This window comes from Mastigoproctus giganteus, chromosome 1 (assembly GCF_048544385.1).
Source record: "Mastigoproctus giganteus isolate SK-2022 chromosome 1, ASM4854438v1, whole genome shotgun sequence".
Classification (NCBI taxonomy): domain Eukaryota; kingdom Metazoa; phylum Arthropoda; class Arachnida; order Uropygi; family Thelyphonidae; genus Mastigoproctus; species Mastigoproctus giganteus.
Genome location: NC_143575.1, coordinates 84,938,275 through 84,965,621, shown reverse-complemented (window position 1 = coordinate 84,965,621; position 27,347 = coordinate 84,938,275). Strand labels below are relative to the sequence as shown.

The 27,347-nt window shown below is 38.1% G+C and overlaps 1 protein-coding gene across 3 annotated transcripts in view; it reads right to left on the bottom strand.

The window, feature by feature from the left end:
- Positions 1-27,347, bottom strand: part of LOC150090956 (calcitonin gene-related peptide type 1 receptor-like) — a 264,585-nt gene that overhangs the window by 91,255 nt on the left and 145,983 nt on the right. Inside the window, exon 1 of one of the 3 annotated variants that reach the window (XM_090373579.1) lies at positions 21,957-22,059. The exons of the other annotated variants lie outside the window; for them this stretch is intronic. The gene's annotated coding sequence lies outside the window, so the exon portion shown is untranslated. Of the gene's footprint in view, positions 1-21,956; positions 22,060-27,347 lie in introns of those variants that run through there. 3 annotated transcript variants of the gene reach the window in all.

The following is a 27,347-nucleotide window of genomic DNA, read 5'->3' as shown; positions in this document are numbered from 1 at the left end:
ATGTTACTTAAATCAGAATTTGTGTCACGAGATATAGGTAGAATTCTTGACGCTTTTTCTCTTTACAAGAGTTTCGTTAATTCGGTGTTAATTCGAGGGGAGGGAAGGTGAAAGGAGTAGTGTGAACTGCTGAAAAGCCCGAATTATAGAATATAATTATTTTTAAATCTTTTCAAATCGTAGTACATACAAGCAAATTTATTCATAATTTAGCAACACTTTAATTAAGACGGTATTAGGACACGATATCATGAAAATAAAATTTATCGAAAATGTTTTTGTTTCAGAAAATGGAATAAAAAAAGAGTTTTTAAGTCAACAGAACGCAAATATTGACTTTGAAACAAATAATATCTTTGTGTTTAATGTTAATAATTATAAATTGAATTAGATATACATCCATCTTCGATCGTGTTATCTTTTATGGAGAAATGTTTAAAAATCACAATGAAGCCGTTCTGAAAGGATTTCAGAAATATATCATTGTTTTTGTTTATGAAAAACCTTCGTTATTTATAAATAAAATACAGAGAAAAAAAGGTATGGCAGCCGAAAATTAGTCAGGTTTCAATGTATGTCTGATTTATTTAAATAAAAAAACAGTCATGCCACGATCTACAACATGATCTGCTTAAAAGGCAAACGTCACGAGATCCAATGAACTGTTACTCCCCAAATTTTATATTTGTAACGCCACTTCAGGGCCTTTTATATCCCTATCAGGTCCTGAACTGCTTTTAACTTAATTCCTTAGTTGCTAAGCTTTGCGATTTCTAAGACGTTCTTAATATAAACATCGATTAGAACTCTTTGAGAGTCTTTGAACTCTTTCTTCACTTGTGGTCTCATCTTATATAAAGGAACAAGGGACTTGCGAAGGTTCTATTTATAATAGGTAGGATACCAAATGCTGCTTGTTTACATTTACACTGAATGGAAAATTTAATGTCTGACTCCAAAATTCGTTTTTCGTCCTGAACTGCTTTTAACTTAATTCCTGCAAGCGTATAAGCAACTCCAGGATTTTTGCTTCTCATTTGCAAACCTTTACATTTAGAAGCATTAAAGTTCACTTTTCAGACCATTTGTGCAACCGATCATTTTGAATTGATAATTCTACTGTTTTAGAACTTCGTTATAATAATTAGCTAGGTTGGTCACGCAAGACTTTCCCTTTAGGAACCCATGTTGTTATACATTAAGGACACCATTCCTGGTCTTCTATTGTATCAAGAAACTCCAAGATTTTTCCTACCACTATAGTCAGACTCAATGGTCTATCGTTGCCCACCACATTTTTCGCGCCTGCTTTTGTGGATTGGGCAGATATCACTTTTTCAGCCCAGAGAGAACATCTCTAACAGAGTGATGCACTCACATGCAGCCTTTTTTTATATAAGTGGATGTATACCGTTCACTCCTGGAGCCTCTACATTGCTCAACTTCAGTAATTTTTCTCATAGACTGTTCTCCAAGACTGAATTTTCCTTAATCTAAATTGATATATGCTTAATCTGACTCTTTGTCACTTTATAATCGGAATATGTGGAGTTTTTTAAGCAAAAGGAAATAGTTCGAAATTTTCCCCTACAGGGAGAAACAATTTATTCGCTACGCCCTATATATATATAAAAAAGCTTTTGTGATTGCAGAATTAGTGCGCTTGCTTCTCGTAGTCTTGTTCTTCGTATCACGATAATAAGCTTGAAATTGTAGCCGTAACTTAAGTAACCTAGTCAAGTCAAGTTCGTTTTAAAGTGTTGGCTAAATATAACTTACTTGTAAATATTCTTTATTAAAAGAATGGCCACCGTGTTCTTACAGACTGTATCATAAAAAACAAACTGTCTCAAGGCCTCCTTGTTTTGGAAGAATCGTTTTAAAAAGCATAAAATATTTCGAATAAGACTCCTAAATCCTATGCCAAGAAGTGGTCGTCCGTCAGAACCACTAGAAGTGATTCAAAGAATTGATGAAAATAGCAACCCCCGATCAAATTTGTTGAGATTAGTTGGCGTACTCTACACATCTCGTATGACTAGCATTCCCTGGAGCAGAGTACATAAGCCTAAAAGGTAAGTCTCCACCTATTTCCCTTGTAAAATCAAACATCTGCATCGAATGGAACCACAGGACTGTTATTAATCATAACCGTCATGAATTCCCGACAGTGATTAGTTGACAAAGTTACTCAGATTCGAGAGTCATTATTTAATTGAAGTACACTTTCACCTTGACGGATCTGCGATATTCACAAATTGCCTAATTCGGGCGAGAGGAAACCTTCATGTTCACGTTGAGAAATGACTCCACTCATTGAAAATTACAATATGTTATGGATTTATGACACAGGTCATTATTGGTCCCTTTTTCGGCGAATTAAGAATGCCAATCCGAATTTTAATCCACCTGTGGTTTAATACTGAATTATTATGCATGTTTTCTATGAAGAAACAAATGCATAAAAAGTCAATTTTATCTGGGATAGTTTTGGTCACCAGGAGGATAAAGATTGGGTTGAGTTGTTTCGGTTGTTAGCGTATACAGTGTTTACAAAGAGTTCCTTTCAACTCGTTAGATTTGATGGACGCAATCCCTCCGGAGAGAGAGATAGTGATCATTCTATCGGAAACTTTGAATGTAGCTGTGGAGAGCACAAATCCCCTTCTTGATTGCTTATTTGAAAATACTGGTGGAAAAGTGAAGATTCGAACATCAATAGTGATGAAAAATTATCTCTGTACTATATTTATAAATTAATCAGTTTTCGAGCCCCATCGCGGTTAAATTACGAACAAATTTTTTTTAAAACAAAACTTCCACGTACACCGATTACAATGCAAGAAATAGATTTTCAATTCGACATAGTTTTAGAGTTATTAATTTTTAAAAGTGGAAGAGGACTTTATAACCACCAAATACTTCGTCCTCCACTTATGCTGGACTTTCTATGACTCTTCTGCTTGGATCTAGTAAGGATCCTATCCGATTCAAAAAACCATTGGGATCTGCAACTATCCCAGTGGTTTTCTGTTCATTCACTTGGATGTCTTGCTTTTGCTGAACTATTCCACTGGGACAAATGCATTCTGTAGCTTCTAGAATAAATCCCTTGAATACTTCCCATAATGCGCTTGTATCCAAGAGCGCATGGTTGTTTCTGTAGTTAATAAAACCCAAGAAGATGAGGTGTAGGGGTAATTAAAATATCTTATAATATGACACTTAAATGATTTATAGAGCTTCTTAATGTACCGTTATGTAATCGACTGGTCGATTGTAAAACCCAAGAAATATCTTGGTCCATTACAGTACCTTCTCTTGAAATTAAAGCCCTCACCTTTTCCTTTGGACACTATCCATTTTATGACTTTTGACTCTTACTTGCTAATGGCTTTGTTCTTGCACACTGTCAAATTTGGATGCATTTTGGATACTTGGTGGGTTCAAAGTCGAGATGTTTTTTTGTACTATCATTAGCTTCACTACACCTAATCTACAATTTTCCTAGTTTATTATGTTTTAATAAATATAATCCCCTGACACTTCGCTGTGACGGGAGCTTCTTGTACTTATCATTTCCTACAATAAAGATTTATTAAAAAAATTCGGATTCAGGGTAAAAGAGACAAGTACATCTCACTTATAAAAACACCACTTCTAAGCCGTTCTCTCTTCCTCTCAGTCATTTTCAGACAGAATTTTTTTGACATCTTATATAACCAGTCACCAGTCAGGGGCTCAATAATTTATTGAACGAAACCCTACCTTTCTTACAGACTTCTAAGCTTGCAGATTGCGCAAACCATAATGAGCATATAAATCTCCCCGCAACACAAGTACCATTTTACAAAATGGTACTTGTGTTTCATTTTATAAGTAGTCCAGTAGACCAAAGTTCAGGCGTAGATAGCAAAAGAAGTATACAACCACAAGTAGCTGTCGAAATCGATAGAATACCTGAATAGTAAAAGAAAGCTGACTTTTAATATTAAAAGTCAATAAAGTTATCTATTAACTAGGTTTACTTAGTTAAGAGTGATGAATTCAGATGGCAAGTCACTATAGCCATCACGTAATTCTCCAACGCGGTACATTGACACTTTGCGGTCCCGAGAGGTTTCAGCAAATCCACTTTTGTTGCTCAACAAGATCGGATACAAGAAGTCGGTGGGATTAACGAGACAAACCTTCCCCTAATCTAGGAAAGCTGTCTACATCCGCTTTGCTTTACACAGAAGTCAAATAAGGACGGCTGGAACACAAGAGGATTATTTCTGCTATTTATAACCTTCCTCTATCACGCAAGAAACCAATGCTGGTTTATCGATAGGGTATGCCAAAGTTTTTGTTGTGGTCTTAAGCGCGTGGCAGATTCTTTACGCTCCGTCACAAATTAATTTTTTAATTAGGTTCATATGAACTATGTAGGTGTTGATCCGGTTCTTTGTATTTAATCGAATCTTTTCTCTCAGACAATCTTTATCCTTTGTAATCCAAGAAAACAATATATTAAGTACCGGAATTTATGAAAACCAATTTAAATTTATTCTTTGGAAGCCACCTTAATTTGTTTTATTAACAGAAATGAAAAGATATTACTTTTCACTTTCATTCTTTGGACCATTGATGGCTTATAATGACGACAGTGTGAATCTTATAATCAGAGGTGGAACTCCAATTTACATATAAAAGAATTTGCTTGAACTCACCACGACTATAAAAATATTTGAATACTAAGACAGGGAATTGGATATTATGCATGTAATCTGGCACCGTGCACAGATTAACATGCGGTATGCCTTGTATATTCTGGGAATTTATGGTGCTTTTATGAGGAAAGGGGGATAGTTAATTCCCACTTTTAACGTGACCTCGAGAAACTCCACTGCTTTTATATTTGGATTCAATATACTGTATACAGATTTGTATCCTTAATAAGTTGGTAGGGGACGGCGTTGAGGAAATTAGGTTTTCGGTATCTACAGACTGTTCAATGAAAAGTTCTGACAACAGGTTTCCTAAGGTTTTATCATGGCTCATTGCCCTGATCATTTAAGTACGCCTACTTTGAATTGAGAACTACTTTATTTTGTTTGAAAATGATAAAGAATAAGGTGTTATGAGTCAAATCATGTAAGAATTGTGGGATGCAATTGAAAATAGAACGTTTAGCATTCTTTGGGTACCCTACTTTGAGATGTGGTTACGTGAATTCAACCGTGGAAGTTCCACAAGCACATTCTGAATTGCCCCCATTGATTTCCCCCTTCCATATTATGGCCAATAGCAGCAACGCACACTTTGAGTTGGGAACTTCTCAACTTTTGTTGGAGATGTACACAGGATGGTATATCCATCTCAATTACTTCCATATATCCTGTTTATGCAAAGTTTATGTTTAAGTCATACAAATCGAAAATTGGTATGTCTTGTTTACGTTGTGTTATATGCTGAGAGAGAGGGAGGTCCTCCATGATCTAGGAACTGTATTCTATTGGTGTATGTGTGTTTAGAAGTGTAAAAGCTAACTGCTGAACGACGAAAAAAGTGCACATATTGAGAAGATGAAAATTTTCAATCGTTAATTTCCAATCTTTCATTATAATTGATAAAATATTGGAAATTAAGGTCAACTCAAGTGAATAAATCTGTTCTTGTGCAAAAATATAATTATTATCAAAACAGAATGTGTTTTTTGAAAATCAGAACCAGAGGAATTCAAAGTCAAGCTTCTTCTGGTTTTCCAACCGTCAACCAATCTACGATAGCGGAGTACCCAAGTTTTCGATAATATTTGTGTTTGGGATCTTCGCAGAAAGTAGTAGCAATCAGGCAAGGTCCTGTTTGGTATATCGTATTACTTCGATGTAGCCGAACCCATTACACGCCAAAACCCATGAAGTGCAACGCAACACTTGGAACCCAGAGAATGAAAATAAGACTTTAAGGTGAACTGCAGACTGATATCGTTGTCAGTAATGGAGAGAAGTTTTTATAAACTTATTTGCCTTGAATCTCATTCCAAAAAAAAACACCCTGATATGTTCGTTGACATATCAGCAGTAATCATTATTGTTTATCAGTGATATTCCAATACCATTCCTAATTTAATTTGTAACTGATTGTTGCCAGCCCAACTGTTCCAGTTAAAAAGATTCGTTTTGTTTGAAACTTTATAAAAGTACGAGTTAGGAGTTCTTTTTCACCTCAAATGAGCACGTTTGCTGATTAATGTTTTGCGAGTGTTGTTGCAAATTAAATAGCGATATTTACGCTTTCTTTGGAGTCTTAACTTTTATGAAGACGGTTCAAAAGTTTGGATGCAGAAAGTATATCAAGTAAAAGAATAAGTGTGGATTGTCGGAAAAGTTTTTCTTTTAAAGAGCAACGATCCCGAAATTTTTAACCATTATTTTTGCATCATCCAGACCTTTAGTGTGGCAAAGGTGGAAGTATAAGTATTGGACAAAAACATGATATCAACCCCGAAAACGTCTATTCGATTTCTTCCAAAGCGCAGTATCATTATTACATTCAGTTTATATTTTATATACTTAATGACATTTATTAAAGAAAGCTGCATATGAATACCCCGATATGCGTAGTTCCACAAGGAAACGACATTTAAAAATTCAACTTTGGAACCCATTTGCGCTGGAGTATGCAGGTGTTCTGCAGCGAACAACGTGTTACTTTGCCAGATGTCGCAACGCTGTTCTTGATGCGTCATTTTTGATTGCATGAAAATCGTGTTGTCTTTTATTTACACTTCCTAAATTGCGTTAAGGACTGAAAATAAAATGCCAGTTCTCGTGAAGCAAATGTAACTGCTTATGCACCAATGAACAACACTTTGTTTTTCCCATTTTATTTAGAACTTAAACTAGATGTATTAGAAGATCACGGTGAAGGCTAAGTTTGAAGATGATGTGGGAGAATTGTTGCATTAATGTTTCGTACTCCTTGCATCAATACTAGTTAACTCTTGAATCTGTTCTCTGCATCTACACTATTAGGATTTCCATGTTCTGCAGACATGGAAATAAATATTTAAAGACTACAGTGAATATAAACAATTCATGATATATTTAAAATTTACGCAATGCTCGCTTTGATTGCGATGCTGTACGTGTAGTGCGAGAACCATGTACACGCAACGATATCACGAATCTACGGAAAACATGTTTCGCTCCACCCTCTTCTCTTACCAATAAAAACTTTTCTCTAACCGAGTTAAATGAAACTGTGCTACAGAATAAGAATCCGAAAAAATTACTACAGGCTGGATACGGTTCATTCATTTTCATTCATTTATTTACACATCCAAATATTATGTACAATTTCAAGAAACATAAACAATAATCTATATACAATTTTATGTACATTTTCATTCTCATATATATAATTACCCTAGCATATATATTTTGTTCACAATACAGTTGAGGAAACAGTACAAAACACGTGTGTGTGTGTCCTGGTATCAAAGGTGGCCCCTAGGCATAACCCATCTCCACCTAGTGGATCTGTATTGAATGTAGGACCTCTGCAAAGGAGCAGCCAATACCTGTGCAGCTGCTATCTGGTGCCTGTCCCCAGGCGCGAGTAGCCAGACCTGGTTTTTTTTTTAAACCTTTTACATGCCAAAGTGCACGAAATCCCGCACCCACTGGAGGTAGTGCAATACCAGTGGGTGCCCGCTATCCCGCTCACAGGCTGCCCAGGCCTAGAGCCAGCAAAAAAAAAAAAAAAAAAAAAAAAAAACAAGGCTGGAGCTCCAAAAACCCATTGAAGTCACACAGCCAAGACAAACACTTGTAAAGAGACCTGCAGTTATCAGTAGCATTATACATCAGTTATCCTATTAAGTTTAGCATTAACAAGGAAATAAACTGTTAACATTGATCACTATTTACATTACAGTGAGATTTACCACTCTCTCTGTTTGACAGTTCTACCAACAGAATTTGAAAATTATTTACAGTCGGTTTTACAGCAACATAAGTTGTTACTTACCAATAGTTACATATAAATTTACATTTACATATAAATATTTAAGTTACATATAAACATTACAATTCTTCGAGGTTAGCTTCCTAATAATTTAGGCCAGTTTATACACAAAGCTTCTTGTAATCCCATCCAGCATCACTTAGAGGAGAAAGGGGTCTACCTGTTATTTCCTGTTGCATTGATGGCTATCTTCCGATATGTTCTTCCCAAAAGTGAGTTAATCTGGATCATTATGACACCACAGTAGAGTTTCTAGCCGCAAGTCTTTTCTTGAAAACTGCCGCAGAGAACTGTTGAAATGTAGTGAAGACATCAGAATTTTCGATGAGCAAATGTACATTATTTTCTGAGAGATTATTTATTTTACTCAGCAGTACCTGTCTTTCATTCGAATAATCGTTACATTCAAAGAGAACGTGCTGCCATGTCTCAGATGCTCCGCAGTGACAGAAAGGGTCAGGCTCAAGGCTCCTTTCGAAAAGTTTAGCCCTGAGCGATCCGTGGCCAGTCATTAAATATGATGTAGTCATGCTAGGCACAAACCATTTTGAGACTGTGGGTAATGACGCGAATTCAACATTTGAAATGTATCTTCGTGTGACTTCACCATGTTCACTTTCAGCCCATCTTTGCTGCCAAACAGCGGTGAGTTCCTTCCAGAGTCTTCGTTTTTCCTCTTTTATTCTGTTCGTAGGGTCTGTTACAATGTTAAAAATATTTACAGAAATTCCTTTTTTGAGATTGTAGATCATACCCCTGTAGGAGATATAAAGGTCCAGAGGCAGGGTTCCTGCTAGAACTTGTAGGGCATTATTCGACACCGTCCGAGGAGCTTGTAGAAGTGTGAGCAACACCGAACGCTGTAATGAAAGAAGTTTAGTCCTGATCTTAGTTTTTGAGACCCTCCAGAACCAAACACCTGCTGCGTACGCAGCAATTGGTAGGAAGATAGTCTTATAGTATAAAGACAACGTCTTTTTGCTGAGGCCCCATTCTTTTCTGGAAATCCTTGCGATTCCAGCCGTGAAGTTTTTAATTTTCTCAGAAATTTTGGATACGTGAGTATGAAAGTTTAGTTTGTCATCTATTGTAAGTCCCAAGTACTTGGTGCTGGATACGTAGGGGATTTGTGAGCCATTTAGGATAACTCTGGGAGGTCTGCCATAATTGAATTGCTTTCGAAAAACCATGAAATTTGTTTTTGTAGGGGAAATTTTGAGCTTATTTAGATTCGCCCAGTTGGATAAATCATCCAATATTGTTTGGATCTTTTGTTCCAAGATTGTTCTTGACATTCCAGTAACGCCAACCGCCAAGTCGTCTGCATATGCAATTTTTTTGCAATCTCCATTTTTCTTTGTCAGCCATTGGTCTAAGACCGCATTCCAGAGGAGAGGCCCCAGGACTGAACCCTGCGGGCACCCTCGGGAAGCAGTCGTGCTGTAAGTCAGGTGTTTGGCACAAACCTTGATCTGTCTGTCTTGAAAGTATGATCTCATAATTTGGTAGATATGATTATCACACATGGCTGAACGTAGCGACCCGAGGGCGCTCTCCCACCATAGGGAGTCGAATGCGCCCTCGAAGTCCACGAACACCACCAAGACATACTTACTGTGAGAATCCTGGATGTATTTCAGAAGAGAAATTATAGCATCTTCGGTCGAGTGACCCTTTTTGAATCCGTGTTGATGATCTGAGCACAATTGCTGGTCCGATAACATGCTTGCAATTCTGGGAGAAATTAATCTCTCAAAAAGTTTCCCTAAGTTAGCCAGGAGGGATATTGGTCTGTACGCCCTTGGGTTTGTTTTGACTTTTCCAGGTTTATATAAAATTTTCAGTAGAGCTAGTTTCCAGGGTTTGGGAAAAAGTCCTTCGAGGAAGCATTTATTGTACATATTCAGTAGTATATTGGGAAACAGTTTAAAAAATTTCACAATTACCAAATTCTCTAGCAAGTCAATGCCAGGGCATTTTTTCTTATTGAGTTTAGCAGTAGCAGCTCCTAGTTCCACGAGAGTAAAAAGGCAAACATCGGTAGATCCAACATAATTCTGGTTTTTCCTCCTGATCTCTGCCTGTTCTGGAGTATCACAGTGAGGTAGATCCTTTGGAAACAAATTATCAACGATCGTTCCGACAGTAGAGTGCCAGTCTGTTGTTTCTAGGTTATTACTAATTACAGTCTGATAGATATCTCCACTTATCAGTTTATTCCTCATTATTTTATATATGATCCCCCAGGGGTTGGTATTCCCAACATCTTTGACCAAGTTTTGCCAGCAGGTCCTCTTACTTTCAGATATGGCTCGATGGAATAATTTTCTTTTCTCTCTATAACTGTTTTTCAGCCTTTCAACGTCCTCGTTAGAAAGATGTCTACTACGCTGATATAAGCGTCTGGCTTGTTGAGTTTGAAGCCTCAAATCAGAAAGCTGAGCGTTCCACCATGGCACTGAAGGCTTTCTTATATGTTTCCTTTTACTTGAGTTTGACATAGCTATATATAGATGTTGCTGAACAGTGTCTACATATTCTGAAGCCGATAGTTGGTTTAATGCTTCTGCATCCTCCCCATTAAATACTGTACGCAGATAATTCTCGAATTTTTTCCAGTTGACTTTATCCGTACGGTATCTTCTTAAGTCATGGACAGGGACAGTCAAGTCATTGTGTTGGGAGTTCTTTGATATGTTGAACGTGATAGCCCTGTGATCGCTGTTCACCAAGGAGGGTTTCACGTCCCAGTTTCCAGTTTTGTCATCCATCCTTATGGAAGTAAGTGTGACGTCAATGTTTGATTCTCCGTTGGTAGTGGAGAAAGTAAATGGTTTATTTTGTACATTTTTAATACAAAGGCTGTGAGCCATAATTAAATTTTCAAATTGGGCTCCCCGAGGATCAGTGAAGCCACTGTTCCAGAACGTCGATTTGGCGTTCAGGTCCGCCGCCACCACCAAGTTATTATTTGCGAATTTATCACAGATCTTGTCCAGTAGATGCAATGCTATATGCACATCTTCTGAGGGGGGACAGTATAGTGAAGTTAGGTAGAAAGAGATGGAACTAGAGGATACGAGGATACAGGTAGCATTCGCTGAGCATTCTCCTGTAATCGCAGTAATAACTAGTTCGTTATTAAACACAACAATTGCAGTTTTGGGTGGAGGATCACAAGTTGCTATGATTCTAGTGGAATTGGGGTAGCCCATGATTTTATGCGCCGTTCCACCTACTTGGGATGAATAATATGGTTCCTGTAGACAGACAATGTCGTAATTATGTTCTATGGCTACGTTTCTGATCTCATCAGCTGCGGCTCGAGAGCGCTGTGCGTTTATCTGTAAAATTCTAATTGTGTCTGTATTATGAGAATAGCCAAAGTTATTTCTGCTTGTAGTTGTATTATCCATCAACGATACGCTTATTTGCTAGTTCCATCGCTTTTAAAAACTCGGGGCACTTGCCATCCCTGACTGAGTGATTGGAGTCCTTGTTCTTGCGTTTACAGTTTATGCATTTTGGTGATTCTTCTCTGTTGGGGCACTCTGCGAAGATGTGACCCCCATTGGCACAGTGACTACATGACACGGTTTTATGAGAGCAATTTTGTGCAGAGTGCCCGTAGGCCAGGCACCTGAAACATTTGTTAACTACGGTGAATTTTCTGAACTTATGCGATGTAAAGCCTAAATATATTCGATTGTTTTGAAGTAAACAGTGGAGAAGTTCAGGATTGAATCCAATCACCCAGTTAGTAATACTGTTTCCAGAACCTGAGCTGAACCTAAATGTTGTACCCTCGTTTACCTCCTGTTGTGAGAAGGAATAATCTTTTAAATTTTTATGATACAGGTCGTCCAAGATATCTGCCTTACTATAATCTTTTGGAACTCCATAGACTAAAATTGTTGGGTTTGACATTTTTGGCTTTTCTATTGAAAGTCCTGCATTCTTGAGTGCAGGCAAGGTACAGATTTTGGTGGCATCATATGAGTTTGTAGTCTCTACTAACAAACCCTTGTTCCGGAGGAGTCTGATGTTCTTAACTTTCATTTCTTTATACTCGGTTTTGAGTGTGTTTGTCACCGCATTCCTAATGTCTTGACTGGACTGTATCACTGAGTTAGCAGTGGGTCTTAGGATTAGTATATTGCGTGGATCACCAGGTCGAGAAATCCAGGGGGTTTTGGCAGGCTCTGAATGGGCCACCATCTGTGGTTCATTTGACATTTCTGTTGATAGTTGTCTAGGCTTTTCGCCCCGTCTTCCGGAATTAACTTTCTCCAATGGATGGGATCGCTCAGGATCAAGTCGGCCCCATTTTGATTTTGCAGCCTCTGCAAAAGTCTTTTTCATCAACGATTGATTTCCTCCACGGGAACCTCCTGGGGAGAGTATATGTTGATCAAAAATATCTGCCCGACATTCTGTGCTGGTCGTCTTGGCCTTCAGCCTCTCATTATCTATTATTAGAGCCATTGTTAGTGCCTCCATGTCAGCCCAAAGGCTGTGAATGAAGTTTGATGCAATTTTCGTAACCATACTGGTATCTGCTGACATAAAATCTCCGAGCGCCTTCTTTATTTTTACAACTGTGGCGTGTACAATAGTTGGATCCAAAGAAGCTCCAAGATCCAAGGTATCGGTGAAAGACGTGCTTTGAACCCCTGTTGTCTGGGAGGGGCTAATATTTTCAGTATTTTCTGGATTTGTTGGTTCTGTTTTGTCACCAACTGTGCCAGTATCTTTCTGTACTGTATTTTTAGACTTTGAATCTTCCGGATTAGTGTGTGCGTTTTGGTGTGAACTTCCGTTTTCGTGGTCTGTTCGCTCTCCTTGAACAGAAACAGCTCCAGCGCGGCCGTGTTGTTCAAGTTGGGTGAAATACACCTGGCTGTCACTGGCGTGCCGCCTTCTACTATGCTGCAGTGGGCTGGGCGACGCCAGGTGGGAGTCGAGCAGCAATTTCGGGGGGGAATACGGTACTGATTGGAAAGGGCTTACTTGTCCATTCGTCGGCTTTTTCCGACAGCAGTAAGCAGTGAATTTCGCGCGTGCTGCGCTTGATAATTTTTTCAAGCTTATCTGAGACAGACCTGAGCAGCTTTGGCAAATTTGGCATTTGCACTTCGAACATTTGATGTAGACTCCTTTGCAGTCTTTATTAACCTCTTTTTTGCATAATTTGCAGTTGTCTGTATTTTTCGGTCTAGTCTCCCCTTCCATAGAGAACGGTATGAATGAGAGTGGGAACTACGTACAGTATATCACCCGCGCACTCAACATAATCCCGTTAGTCACTGCTGCAAAACCGGGGCTCTCCCCAAATGTGAAAGGGACCTCCTGCTGTACAGTGATTGCCGCAGGCAGGGAGGTGACACGGAGAGAGCGAGAGCGAGGGAAAACACTGTTGGTCAGTTGTGCTAGTGTCCACTAACTGCCATCGTTCTATATAAGAAATGACAAGATATCGTCCATCTTGGAAAAATTCATTGTCGCAGGCCAAAAAGGGAAAATTATAAAATACTTATCTTTGGCTGGAGCAACGCAGCTGAAATTTCATGCACCAGTAGACAGGCACTCACTGATGACCTCTGTATCACTTGAACGGTCGAGCATTCACTGTATTTCACATAAATCACCTTTAATTAGGAGCACGAAATGCACAAGCTGTATAACTAGACGCCACCTGGCGTGACGGCTGGATACGGTTGGAAAACCTTGAGGAGACTCCATAAAAGTAAGAAAGATGAATACAAAAATGTTTTTGCGTGTCAAGGAAATTCATCTTGCGTGCCGCTTTGAGCTTGTAAACAACCTTTATTCTTTATGCAATTGCAGCAGAACTTATTCAGTTTTGCGAAAAATTACGTTGAAAGACTAAGTACAGGTTATGGGGGTACTGCAGAAAGGGGGAGGTTTAGAATATGAAGAGAATCAAAGGGTCGACTAATCAATGTGTTGTTCCAGTAGCACACGTTGTCAGAGTCTTTTGCCTGATTCTCTGCACTTTCCAGAGATAGATACAGATTGAACAGGCCATCGAATTCCTAATACCATCGAAGATCTAATGCAAACAGAATGTTCAATCTTTAATGGAAGAACTATTAAGTAAACTTTTGAAGGTTCCTCACAAATTGATGACGATTAACCTATCAGATGGCACTAACACGTTTCAAATTTGGCACCACATTGGCGAATCACTCGACTTCCTTTAATACAACAAACAAGAAGGTGAAAGAGGTTTTCGGAATATTTAAACATTTACAATTAGAGGTAATTTAGGGCAGAGATCGGCAGGCTAATTTCAAACTAGAAAATGGAAGGGAGCCCTTACTCGGCTTTGGTGTTCATTAAAAATCTAATAAAGGAGTTCGGCAAGGTGTTTGTTTAACAATGATGGAACACAAGATCACTTGAATGCTTTTCATTTGTTATAAAAGGAACTAATTGGAAAATTCATTACCTTAAGGCGTTTATTTGAAAGCTTCGAGAAGACAATCCACTCGTGTAATTAACTGAACGAAAGAACGGAGAAGTTCAGAGGCAAATGAAAGGTAGGTGGAATTCATTACAAGTAATCGTAAGTATCTCCAGGGGAGGTACAATCCACTTAATTTGATATAATTTACTGTGGTGTTGCCTAGCTATTTCGGGACACGGTGTCTTTTCAGTATTTAGTAAGAAGCACAAATGAGATGAGATAAAACTTGAACTATAAATAAGACAATTGTTTTCTTTGTTATAAGGAAGATAGGCAATGTGTCTTAACTATAAATTCGAACTTTATCAATTCAAATTCAAAATTTTCAATAAAAGCAGGTGAAGTTTCATTTGTACTAACACTCTCATTATATCAAATTATTTCCTTGTTAATCGTGAATGCATTTCTCTAATGATGTAAATCGTGTTTAGAAGAAAGATGTGCATTTATCCAATTGATAATTTAAGCAATTATTTTATACTAAAAATCAGAAAACATCTGACAATTTGAAATAGAATTTATGTATCCAGTTGGATGCCATAAGATACGAAGTTTCTTTTTTACTTCTGGAGGTTTTTATGCTACAAGAAACACAGCTGATAAGGGGTCACTTCTTTCCACAAGATAGCGTAACTAATGACTTAGACAAATCTGATAACAGTTAATTGCAATAAGGTGGGAGAGGTAAATAAATCACACCTAAGGACAGTTACCTTATCTGATTTCACGTTGGGGCTGTCTGTTTCTCTCCAGAGACTTCTAATTGGAACTGTTCATAGAGACTCTTTTATACTGTATAATGGTTATTGACATGAATGCATTGTATAGAAGCTTCTACACAAGATATACATTGTATATCTCGTGTAGAAGCTTACGCCAATACCGGCCATTTTTATGTAGTGTGTTGGATGTGTAAGTAAAGTGATGTGGTGTGTTGTGATGTTTTCGGTCGGTACCTGGCTCTTAGTAGATGGGAAGTAGCAACACCTGGTCACCACATCCCACCCCCTATCCACGCCCCTTGGCGGCGGCCAGGATCTACTATCACCTGCTGGACTAACCCAGGGCAAAAGACCCGAGAGAGCTCAAATTAGGATGAAATGAAAAGTTTATAGAAGGAGAAGTTTGGGAACTGGAGAGGTAGGAAAGAATAGAAGAGAGGAGGGCCAGACAGAGTAACTTCTCTAATAGTTAGAATGTAGAAGAAATAAAGCAAGACTAAAAGGAAATAGAGGTGTAGAAATGGACTGACTTCTCATGGGAAATAATCCCATGGAGGATCCCATCCTAGAAGCTAGGATCAGCAAGATTTCTTGAGATATAATTATGTCTAATCTCTTGTAGACATTGCTCCAGGCACTTCCTCGGAGAAACAAGTTTTTATTTATTTATTTTATTTTATTATTATTTATTCCAATCACGCTATAAACAGGTTCCACGTCTTCAGAAGAACACCAAGAATTTACAGTATATACAGGAACACGATCAATGTCCAGAGGGTATATTTGGTTACAATGAGTATCCAATCATTATCAACTCCTGATAAAATTATCCCAAATTATCCCAACTGCACCTATTAATGTGACTGTGCCTACCCAAGCGGGAACTTACTTGTGAACGGGTCAAGGTGTGGCGCGTTCACATCGCACAGAGGAAATGCCCCATCATCTGTGTCATTTGGCGTTACTAGGTGGTAGATGAGCGTCATCTACCACCTAGTCATCACTGCTTATTGGAGACTTGTAGTGAGAAAATCCACGTCCAGTTTCCAGAGCAAAGCTCCGACATCCCCATCTCTCCCATCATGCAGTATGAGTGGTATCTTTTAACGTTATGATGGGCATCATGGCGAGATCCAATATTCTTTAAATTTCGAGAGCACAGCTGTAAAACGTATTTGGAGGCAGATTGTTAGATAAGCCACTGGACTGAATCTACTGGTAACACGCTAGAGGCATAGTCTTCGTAGTAGCCATTGTCGAAGCCACGTTATGTCATATCCAAAAATTTCATTAATTCATGAATGTTCCCGTTCCACATTTATAAATCCTATGCACGTTAATAACTGCTACTGGAACATCCTGCTGTAATTTTCTTTCTATGTTTCCGAATCATAATGAAAACCTTATTTTTATATATTCGTAAAAATTATGAAACAATGCGACATTTTAAAAGACTCTTGCTAATTCTATACTTCTTAGCATGAATTTTTTTCCATAACTACTGGCGTAAAAATATCTAATTACTATGATCAATACTTATGCTTAATTTAATCTGCTCTGGTAGCAACGTCAAGTAAAAAGAAAGATGGGTTGCTCCCGATGTGTCTTTGGAACTGTTGTCACACAGATGCCTTTCAAAAAGAAGTTTTCAAAACGAATCTTTCAAAAAGAGTATTACCATATGTATGGAATGGCCATCAGTTGATTGGAACGGCTTCATAGATCGCAGTATCAGTGTCTAGACTACCTCGAATTTCAATAGAAGAACACCTTGCAAGGAAGACTGCACTAGATAAACGAAGAATGCAGTTGTGAGTTGGAAATGACTTTTCGAAGTTTTATGATAGGTTTCGTCGATCTACAAATTCTTTTGCTAAACTAGAATATGAAACTAATGACAAAATATAAATACTTTTATATATAAATGTTCTGTCAAGAAAGTTATCGATCGATTTGTTAAATTTATATCAAAGACTCTGCACAGATGAAAGATTTTGGTGCCATTTTATGCTTCAAAGTAGGCACTCAGGGGTTTTGAGTGCTAGTGCGGCGTAGGTCAGATAGTTTCATCGAGCCCACCTTTCTCTCCAAAGTGCCCCACACTTTGGAGAGAAAATCTTCGTGGGAAAGGAGGAGCGGGAAAATTATGTAGTAAAATTTAATTGATTGATAATTTGATCTCAGTTGAAAACAGAAAGGGAACTTCAGGTTGCGATTTCATCAATTAAAATCATATATACACATATACAGTATTCGCATTACCATTGATTGTGACCAAAAGAACTCTTGGAGTTTGGGGTCATTATTATAGAAAATGACGCTACTTATTAATTATCATAGCTGTTAAGAACTCGTCACCCTCGTTTGTCTAAGACTTCTCTATGAGATTGCAAACCTCCCGACAAAATGCTTTCATCAGTGAAAGCATTTCGCCGGGAGGTTTCCAAACAGGTAAACCGACTATTAGCTCACACATACGGATATTCCAAAATATCAACTCTTTGCAACAAATACTTTGAGTCTTTTCAAACCACGGAAGCTATTTTATAATCACTTCTTATATGTAATGAGAAGGGCGTCTGAAATTATATTACACACTAATCTATCTCTTGCCCTCGTGGATATCAGAGTTGGTGGAATCGCCATCCTCCCCACACCAGGTAGAAAAGACCCGAGTTCGAGTCCTGTCGATGATGTGAGGAATTTTTATAGGCCTTTTTCACAACGTGGATGAGTTAATCTGTCTCAGGCGAGAATAGCATGGTTTTTTTCTCCTGGAAACTTGGATTTTTTATCCAGCAAACAGAAAATCGACCACAGAACACAATTTACATACAATATACACGGAGCAATATGGTCCTAGTTGCTAATGCTCCTAAAACCCTATGACAAGAACAACAACTCTATCTCTCACTTCTAATCTCTTTTATATGAGTCCTAGAAATTCCGAATAAGGAAGACTGGCAACCAATCTTTATCTGCATCCCTGAAACTCAACGTTGGTTCTACGAATTAAAATCTGAGAAGACCGTTGCCCTGGTAAATACAGTAGAATCCCAGTTATCTGAAACAATCAGGACTGAGAGTATTCAGTTAAATACAACGATTGGGTCTATTCAATTCTTCTTGTTATTCTGGCCATCTATGGTGGAGAGCAATTCTACGGGCATTATCTGGCCTCTTCTCTTTCATTCCGTATGTGTTTCATTCATATAATAGTTCGTGGTACCGACTGCCTTCGTAAAAGAAGCATTTCTTTTGTAGCGTGAATGCCTTGATTGCCTATAGAAATTTCCACCTCCATAAAATACCAACTGCACTGATGTGTTGCCTAAAAATTCTTCTGAAAAAAATGTCTACAAAGTCTACATTGCGACAATATAAAAAAGTCTAACCTGACAGTATAGGACTGGTTTGGAAAGGTCAGAGTTCAGATTACATCGGAGACTGTAAGAATTCTTAAGGGCATCTTTGATTAAGTCCATAGTTAAATGATCTCAGGCGGAATGAAAACGATTTTGCTCGGCCCACAAACACACGATTGAATGGACATAATACACGTTAAAGACCACAGAATGTCTGGTGCTGGCAGAACGGGAACACTCAAAGATGTCAAAACAACTTTTGTGTGCCATACACAAAATACAACCGAAACTAGCACTCATGGATTACTAACTGTGACCAAAGTAGTCGAATTTCTATCATAACACCTAAATGCTAATGCATGATTATAATCATGCTTGGATTCATGGACCATCGTGCATACTCCTATACTTTCCAGTGTAAAAATTCTTAAAATTTCTTACGTTATAGGGCAAACAAGCCAACTCGCTCAGATAGTAACGGGGCATTCTCTGTTAACCAGCTGGAGAGATGCCAGAAGAACGAAAAAGGGATCGAGGATCGCATGCTCGCTAGTCACTAGCAGCTATTGACTGCTATGGTTTGATATGAGACAGAGACATTGGAAGTGAAAAGTAGTTTAATGGTCATTGGTCTGTATTAGTATAAAATGCTCTTCGCACATTGTTAAATGATACTGGCCGCATTTTGTACGTTGATACATGCAAGTTTTGGAAGCCTTTTTTAAGGATTATTTTGATCTGACAATTTTGAGTGTTGCTATTCTGCCAGTATAAAAATTTTAATGAAGGGTTAGTGACCTTGCGTCTCATCAATGCTGAAGAATATTTTTGGTTGTGCAAAGAATGAAAGAAGATTTGATGGATTTAAAATTTCCTTTATGAATACGAAAACGGCCTGCGTAGCCGAGTCTCTTTTAGTAAACCGGGGTTCAAGCCCCTGACTGCTAAATACGGTCGATCTGCCAACCCGCACTGGACCAGCGTGGATGATTATGGTCCGTTTCCCTCAACGCGAATCGTTGGCTTCCATCCTGCAGTGGATTGATAACTGCTGCAACTTACTTATGAATACGTGAAAGTAAGCGCACAGACTCATGAGTCTAGTGCATACGTACGCGCAGGTGGTCTCAGGGAACAGCACACGATATTGGTGGAAGAGTGTGCGTGAATTTCTCGAGGCAACTAAGGCCATACCTAAGATTATTTCTAATGGAACTTCCCAGTCCGGTGATAAGTTAATTTATTTTATTCTACTGCAAAGAAGAAAGTTAACAGTCATCGCCTCAGTTTTATTCCACAATCGTTGTTCATTGCCACAGTATGACACACCACAGGTTAACACCTGGAAACAAACCAATGCAACATACTCGAAAGACTACATCTTCGGGCCACAATTAAAGCTTTAAAATACCACTGAAACAAACAAAAATTTCTATTCTATTCGGCCAATTCTGTTGAAGGCACTGCCACAAAATCATGCGCACTTATTACAAAGAGAAGAGTATATTTTCTTCGTTGCTAACCATCCATTACGCCCTGGTGTTCTCAGTGTGACAAAGTAGATTTCCTTGGATGGAACAACGTAAATGCTTGACTTGCAGGGCACGGCGGATATCTCGTATTTCAGATAACTGGAGACAAATCCCTTAAGCAAGCGACCTGGACAGCGGGAATTAACGGTGCGAACAGAATAAGAAAATGAACTCAGTCGTGCAAGAGTGTGTAGGAAAGCAGAATTAAATAAATAAACGTTAAGCGAGAGGTAAACGGCCTCGTTACGGGTGTTTAATGAAATCCAACAGCGAATCTGTGGAGGAAGCCCTCGAACGGTTGGAGAAATTAAATTCATTCGAGAGATTTAATCAACGAGTGGCACAGATTAGCTAAGGAAAACGACTTTGTTCTAATTTCGGCGAAGTCTGTAGGAAACAGGTTCATTAGTTAGCACACTCATAAAGGTGGGAAGCAGATACAGACAAAGAAAACCTGAGTGGGATTAAACAAAATGAGCATTCTCGTGTGAGGAATATTTGCATGACAAGGATTCTGACGGTTCTAAGAATCAGTCCGATCTGTTGGTTTATCATTTTCGCCAATATTCTTAATAAGAATTTTCTGTAAAAGAATCTCCTCTCACTTAGGTCTGAAGAGACTCTTTTACAGAAAATTCTCGAATTTCCATTGGCCCGGTAACAAATCCATTGGTGATCTGGTGGATTTGTTATTTCCAACTGTAAAAGAAAGTCCGGTTCGATTTCCATTCTTAACGCCAAGCACTTAACAAACTGGCCCAAGGATAGACGCATTTCAAAGACACCACACACCGAGTTGCCATGGTAGCAATACAAAACGACCCAATTCTTCAATTACTTTTCATCCTCCATTGCCTATTTTGAAACTTCAACAGTAAAATTATACAAAGATGGAAAATAAAATTATACTTCTCGAAAGGGAAATTTATTTTTAACGTAACATCTGGACAAAAACATCATTTGAGAGATCAACCATACTGAGAGGACTTCGTACTCTACCTGTTTATGAAAACTAGTTGCGAATGTTTAGTTTATAACACAAGAGTGAAATTCCATCTGTCCACCAAACTTATCATCTCAGTGCATGAACAGCAACCTCAACCATCGAGAAATAAAGAATTAACAACCACACTAAATACGATATGCAGGCATTTCTGTTCTTATTTGACACTATAAAGTCACCGTATCCAATATCGTAGTAATTTGAGCGAATGCACGAAACCAGCAGTTCACGACTCTGAACTTGTACAGTGGTAATACTGAATTTGCATATGCAAATAAACCAGCGCGCAGGCGAGTTATAGTAAATAGAACTGTGACACAGGAAACGAAAGCGCTAGTTCGAATCATATAATACAGCTGGATAATATACACTGTTATACTACGTATGACTGTTTCGCACGACATTTGATTCGATCTATGATGAAAGCCTACGTGTCAAATAAAATATACTCCATGGAAAGCGTATGGAATGAGTCTTCAAAATATCTGCAAAGCAAAATTCAACTATTAGAATAACTAGTTTATTACGCGGATGATAATAAAGAGAGAACTAAAACGCGAGTAATGACGATTGGAGACATCTATGTTACAACGTCTGATCCAGGACAAAAACAGGATTCAAAACAACACACAATTTTCGGAAATCTTTGAAATCCGCGTCTCTTATTTGATAATTTAACAAGATCTTGCATTTATAATCAATTAAAGCAGGCAATGATATTGCTGTCCTTATTTACAAGGACAGCAATATCATTGTGGACAACTCGGCAATATTTTTTACTTTTGGAATTGCGAGCAAAGAACGATTTAAAATCTTGTATCTTGGACTTACAAGGAAGTTGCTTGGAGCGATTGCTGTTACCTCGAAAATCGATAGGACGTCACAGGAATAGAAGTCGAACAACTTCGAAGGTTTCACTAAAAGTAAACCTCGCCACACACAAACAAACTTGTACTGCGAGGGCCACAATGAACCTGACGGAAGTTTTTGACAACCGTGACTCAAACAATGGCTGCCATTAGTGTTTGTGGAAAATTGCATAACTGGCTCGTCAACTGTTTGACAGACCGAGGACGGCAAAGGAAACATGTGTTATGTTGCTGTACATGTACGACACCCTAGCGGTAGAGCCGAATCTAACAATACGCGATCTCCTAGGGCCCCTGGGGCCAGATTTAGTGAGCGAAAAATTTTGAAGCGTGCACCAATTCGCTCCTCACTCTATTATTGTCTTTATTTTTATAAATGCTTTGTGTGTGCTGAATAACCAGATTGATCGTGATCCTATCTTCATCCCTGTATAATACAGACGTATAAGAAGACAACTTTCCGCTTAAACAGACAACTTTATCAGCACGCAGATGACGTCCCTGTTTTCGATATCACAGATATTTTTCCTTTCACAATATTGGGCTTTGATTTAATTATCGAGAATAATATTAAACTGATAGTTGGAGAATTAAGTCTTCCTATTTTTTAATTGCTTTCCAACTGCTTTTCTTGTAGACCACAAACATAACCTATGTTGTTTTTGGGAATAGTTTCAAAAGAAAGTAATAATCAGTTTTGTATCGTATCCTTGTAAATAATATAATCTTTATTGTACATCGGTTTGGATATACAATGAACACTCACAGCCTTTTGGCCAGGGTTGGTAACTCCCTTTTTAATATTCCCATCGTGGTATATGTTAGTGATATAGTAATGTAGGATTATGGTGTGATAAGTTAGATTCTTTTGATTTAAGCTGCAATCAGTATTATTCACAGTATTGAATAAATATATCATAGTCATATATTTATTCAATTGTCTGATGGTTACGTTTACAACTTTCCTGGTTAATTGGCTTCCTACATTTCTTCTGTATTTCTGATCTTTTTCTTGCCTCCGAGGTCTACGTAGTTTTTCAGTTATTTTCATCATCTTGTATGGAAGTACTTTCTTTTTTCAAGTCTGAAAATTCCTTGGGTCAGGGCTGATGTTGCTCTAATTTTTCGTATAGAGATAATCCAAAGACTGGTTTTCTAGAGGGATGGGTTGTCAATAATCCCCACTATCATTTTGATCGCGGTCTTTAGTCTTTAAAACGATTTTATGTTGGGAATGTTTGAAGTTGTTTAAGGAACCCAAACGTGTGTTGACGCAAACACCAGCTAGATGGCTGCCTCAGAGATCCTCTTGAGAATACCACTGGGTTATTAAGCTCGGATTCTTACCCAAAGTGATGTCCATAGAGATGTTTTTGATCTTAGGAAACAGAAAGAAGATGGAGGGAGGTAACTCCTTCTGGTGAGAAAGATGGAAGACCTCTCGATTCACTGTCCACATGCTAAATCTTGGGATGACTTTCGAGTAGCGCAGAACTTTTTAATTTGATGATTTATACAGTGTCCTCTTCTTGACAATTCTATTAAAAGTTATTTTTCCTACTCTCCTGCATCAACTAGTAGGTATTTCTGTGTTGGACCTTGAGAGCTGCCTATAGACTTCTGTACGTGATAGAAGATGTTCCTTGAAAGTTGGCTACATCATTCAGCTAAAATGCCTGTTTATTCCAAGCCAACACAATTTAATCACCCTTCATGACAATATAATGGTTTTAATAGGTCTGGATAGGTCTGGGTTAGAAACTCGTCAGAGCGACTACAAGAATTCTTAAAGGCCTCTTAAATCGCAGCTGTAGTTAGTAAATCTCAAGTGGAATGGGTGCGGTTCCCACGTGAGTTATTCCAGGTTTTTCATCCCGTACAACATACAAATCAGCCTATGAATGCACACTTATACAGATAATACACACACTGCAACATGATCTTAGATGCTCATGCGCAATATAGTATTAACAACAACAAAATCTAATGGTGGCTCGGACTTAAATCCACGTCTGGTGTTGTAGACACTCAACACGACTCCCTTGAACTAATCTTTACTTCTCAGAAATAATTTTGGCTAAATGTTCTCCACAAGAATTCTAGTTGTAACAAAATTAAAATATAATTACGACGACTATCAATCAGCTATAGCAAAAATAGGTCACGAATTTAAATCTTCTGCAAAAAACAAGACTAATGAATTTAAATTTGATCAAGGTTGAACTGGGTGACTCAAAATTCGCACAACCCGAATATCAGTAATTAAATACTTCAATTCTTTTACCATCACATTATGTAATTAAAACAACTATAATAGTAATTGTAATAATAAATGTTATAAGCATCCACCATTTTTTCTTCATTCATTAAAAATAAGTAATATTTAAATGGCCGAACGGGGAACGTGTGAGAAGAAGACCACCAGGTTTGTCCTGAGGATGTAATAATTGTAGATAGTGGCTCGAGGGTCTTCATGATAACAACGCAAAGGATTATGAGCCGCAATCAGGGATGGAGCAAGCATCCTGCCATTGAATCTGTAGTTCTTAGAGGGGGGGGGATGTTTGCTGGTACCCATCCACAGGAAGAGACACTTCCGGTGCCAGTGCGGGATTATGACAGCAGTTACGTGTTGCCACTGAGGCAACAGTGGTACGTACTTATACAGAGCATATAAATGCATTTTACAATGCACTGATGAAGAAAACATTGGCTTTCAAAATCTCCGGAATCTGTAGTTATTTTCTGATCGTTTTATTGTATTTTAAATTGTTTTGTAACTTTTTTTTTAGATTCTTTATTCTGTCGGTAACTAGTAACACTAAAATGCGCACGTGCAGTTCAAGCATTAAATGAACATGTTCGGCATAAAAGAGGAGCGTGTATTCATGGTGGAATATTATCCCAAAATAGAGTTGTTTGAAACGTGATACTTAACCTGATATTTGCACGCAATTTCGATGTCAGAGACATAAAGATGCCTGCTCAATTTGAAATTACACGACTCACTTACCAACCATTGGTTTGTCAAATGGTGTGCGTCTTACTGAGGATGGTAGTTAAAATTTGTATTATTGACAAAACAACGTACTTCTACATTTTTAAACGTTTTTAATTAGGAATTCAAAGGGAAGAAAGTCTGGTTCAGATGCGACTTGAATATAAAATCACAACGTAGATTTTATTCGGAAATATTGCAACTCCCTACTTAAGAAAGGAATTGAATAAATAATCACGAAATTGTTCTGCTAAGTCATTAATGTGAATTAAGAAGAGGAAAAGGATCCTGACATGCATACATTTTTGATGAGCTCTACATCAGCAGTAGGTATACGACTATTACGTTCAAAGATGCGAAGTGATATCCAAATCAAAAAAATAATTAGGATTTATTTCGTTATAAACAATTTGGTGGTATAAGAAAATTGCATTTAGATGCAAGTCCAAGATAGAGAAAGTTTAGGAATTCTTGCTATAATCATTTAAGTAATGGCTTCTGAATATTGTTTATAAGAAGTATTTTTAAGGTCTCAAGGCAGGACCAAACCAAAAGGCAAGAGTTGAGAACAATGAATATCCCATCAATCTGCTCAGTTTCTTCCAGTCGTGCAGTGGAAACCTGACAAGTTCTTTTTTTCTGACAGATGCACCAGGGGGCAGAAGTATAGTTGAATTGATAAGGTTACCTAGATAAGAAACCACGTTTCTTTCACATCAATGTGAAAGATTTTGACAACGATATTTAACGGTAAAATGGGTGGATAATCTTTACCGGATGGGAATCCACGTTTGTGTGATGATTGCAGAGAAAACTTCTGCCATTGTGGATAAACCAACTGATTTTTTAAAGTTACTCGGCATCATCATTAACTGGAAGCATTTTTTTTTCAAAATAGTAATGAGATGCCCACAAAGGATCATCAGCTGATATGAACGTGGACACATTCATAACGTGGACAATTGAGTGAAAACTGAGACCGAAGGTAAGACTGCAAGTGTTAGAAATCGTTGCGTCAACTGCATAAATTTATAATGCAGAGCAACAGCCATTGATATTTTACTTAAATTACACAAACTACCTGCTGTTGCCAACTCACATTGATGTTTCTATTTTTATTTAAAGACGCCAGCTAGTGCAAAATATGAGTTTTGTTTGTGGAAGGGGTGGATTTATTCGAGATGTGGCCTTTACTTCATACATATTTCACTTCTCTCTTTGGAAGATGATGAACAGGTTTGACGCAGTAACATCTGACCTGACCGTACGTGCACGATGGAATTAACTCAGGGGTGCGCATTTTTCCCAAACAAAACGGGAAAAGCTAGCAAAACGCATGCGAACAATAAAACATGCACGCATTTTCGAATCGATATTCATCAGAAATCCATGGTTCATTATTAAAACACCGCTGTTGGGTTGACTACTACCACCACCATAAGAACAATGTTATAATCTTTTCACTGGATGGCTGTCCCCGAACACAATGAAAATCTAAAGAAAGCTTCTTAACAGTTCATTCTCCTATAACCATCTAATTTGACATCAACTCTTTTTTTTTAGAAGATAATGATATTCAATGTCAGGCTCACACATAAAGACACAGAAAACAGCGAAATTAATAAAAAAATAAGGCAGAAAACAATTTAAAAGAGTCCAGATCATAGTAGCTCACCACTGAAGGCTTTTCCATTAAAATGATCTGTATAACAGTATCGTGCAAATGATCTCCTCTATAATATACGAAAAACTCCCCACTTCCTTTATGTGGGTTTTCAAATTTAGAATTCTCTCTATTAAAGATGCATTTCCTGATAAAAACTCAGCAATCTTCACAGTGACTTCACTCTAAGCGCAAACTCTCTTTATAAATTATACCTCAAGCAGCTCACGTGTTAGGTGTGGACATCTCTTGGGTATTGTAAAGATATGCACGATGGAGGACTCTCCACCTATAATGCTGCCCACTAACAGAACGTGTAGCTACAATTCACTGCCTCTCTAAAACATCAAATTACAGTTTACAGCCGACATTTAGCGCAACGAGTCCCTGAAGTTCTCTTTGAACGAAGCTTAAAGGTGAAGTTGAATGGATGCCTTTCACACAGGCGCTTTCGAAACCGGTATCCGTAGTGCGGAAGTGCTAATAACTTACCATTCAGCAGCAGAAGCTAAGAAGCGAATTTTATTAAGAGATGCCATCTGCTACTTTTTCATATTTCTACGCTTATGACTCGCCATTCGAAGGACTAGGGAAGCGTACCGATCTTCTCTTGAGTAAATTCCACGTTTCAGTGAACAGGTTTTAGATTAGATCCGTGGCTTAGTGCCAAGTACGTTTTTGCTACGAGCTCC